This window comes from Arachis duranensis, chromosome 10 (genome assembly GCF_000817695.3).
Source record: "Arachis duranensis cultivar V14167 chromosome 10, aradu.V14167.gnm2.J7QH, whole genome shotgun sequence".
Lineage (NCBI taxonomy): Eukaryota > Viridiplantae > Streptophyta > Magnoliopsida > Fabales > Fabaceae > Arachis > Arachis duranensis.
The window spans coordinates 37,026,259-37,028,659 of record NC_029781.3 but is presented as its reverse complement, the minus strand read 5'-3'; positions in this window follow the sequence as shown (position 1 = coordinate 37,028,659).

Here is a 2,401-nt window from a genome sequence, read left to right as displayed (position 1 = left end):
AAATAACCCCTCAAACACCAAAATAATTACTTCCTTGCCCTTTTTAAGATCTAAAAGGTGTTCTTCATTGTTCTTCACCACACTTAAAGTGTTCTTCGTGTTCTTCGTATATTCTTCAGATTCTTTCTCTGTTTTTACCCGTTTTTCAGTCTTTTCAGCAACCGATTTTTACCATAATTCAAAATAAAATTGCAGCCACTAAAACCCCATCTTTTCTACATGATTTTAACACAAATTGAACCCCAATTTAGGGCCTAGGGTTTCGTTTTCCAGCAGCCCTCAAGAACAACATTCATAGCTTAAATATCATCAAATTTCATCAAATTTTCAACAAACTTTCAACAAGAATCACTCATATAAACAATCAATTTCAAGCACAGCCAAACCATATCATAATTAAACAACTCAAACACAATCAATCAAGATTAAATTCATCAAACCCTACCTGGTTTTGCTGCTCCTAATTCAGTTAGGCTTTCAGGTGGTCCTTTAGCACTTTTTCCTCCTAAATCACATTAAGAACAACTTTAAATCCACAAACTCTCAACTGACCAAATCTCCCTCAGCACGTTAGGAAGAGATATCTCACTTTAGACTTGCTGGAAATTAACGTTTCTTGTCCATCAAGTCAAGTTAAGCATGATTCCTAAGGAAAAACATCAAGAAAACCCATGTTTACATGGTTTTCCTTGAAAACCGAATTGAAGAGGGAGGGAGACAGCCATCTCACCTTATTTCCAGCCTTGATAAGTCACATGGTTATGTAGAGGAAGAAGAGAGGATCATTTTGGTGAAATCGGAGTTTTGATTTGAGTTTTAGTTCAGAAGAAATCAAGCTTTGAAGATTTATGAACCAAGAACTTTCTCTCCTTTTTCTCTTGGTGATTTTCGGCCACAATGAGCAAATGAGGCAGCCTTGGGGGTTTTGGGGGTGTAGGGTGAGTTGTGATTGGTTGGCTTGGAGGTGGATTAAAATAATATTAAAATATCTCAGGTGTAAAACTACTAAAACTAGGTGTATCGGAATACTTGCAAAAACATCTCTAAAAATTATTTTCTGAGCTACTAGCATAAATGACACTAGTAACATATTTATTATGAGAATAAAACATGAATAATGAGGCCTTAGCATTGCTAAAGTCATCAGAGAGTGCTGGTGCTAAGCTGCACCAGTAAACTGTGAACCCGGTTAAACCGATTTTCTGTTTTTAACTAAAACTGACCAGGTAACCTTATAATATCATTCAAGAAGCTTCTAATACTCATATAATGATGATATTACCCTATTATCTCTCTTCTCTCATGAATCGAGTCCGGTTCGTCAAACTGAGACTATTTACGAAAAACCGGATCAAAACTCCTAACCGATACGGTTCAAAAACTATATTCTTCGTAACTGCATTATCGAGCTTGCCTCATAAAAGGTTCAAGCTTAAAGATGACATACTGACAATTAGAATTGAGATACTTGATAATATATCAGAGCTTCTCCCCTTACTAATCCTCCGGAGTTCTCCGTACTTTCAGAAAAGATCTCGCGTACTCGAAAACCGGGGTTGTTACATTCTACCCTCCTAAAAGAAAATTTTGCCCTCAAAATTTCAGTTACCTGAGAATAGATGCGGGTAATTAGCTTTCATCTTATCCTCTAGTTCCCAGGTGTGTTCTTCTTCTCCTCTTTGTCCCCAAGCTACTTTGACTAAGCGAACAGTCTTGCCTCTCAGCTGCTTATTGATGACATGTCATCATATACCTATTTTTCTATGCTTTTTCATACAAGAAATTGATGATTAGTGCTTAAATATTGCATTCTTTTGTGCTTAATTGGAAGATTTCCTTGATCTTTTAACTTTATAAATCTTGTAGGAAATAAGAAGAAAAAGAAGCAAAGAAGCACAAAAAAAGAGGAAAAAAGAGCTTTGGAGCACACTTTGAAGTTGGAGCACACTTTGGAGGCTTAGGCCACGCTTTTAAAAGCGTGGCCCATGACCAAATTAAAGAAGAAAACAACCAGCACGCACACTGCCCTACCCTTTCCAAGGGCAGGGCAGAATCATGATGAAACAAAGTGAGGTTGGAGCAAATTTTCGCTAAGTTAAAATCTGGCCGCTCACAGCATGACCATGCCTACTTCAAAGGGCTATAACTTGAGCTACAGATGTCCGATTGATGTGCTTCCAGTTGCGTTGGAAAGCTGACATTTAGAGCTTTCCAACGATATATAGAAATTCATATTTGGCGTACAATTGAGGCAGGAACGAGAGGCATCTTTAAGGGCCAAAAATAAGCGAAAATAAACCAAAGTGCTTCCACCAAGGCTCAAAGCTGGAGCCTCACTCCAAAGCAAAGTAGCGCTCAATTTTCTGCCCTGCCCTCTTGGAGAGCAGGGCAATGTCGTGCT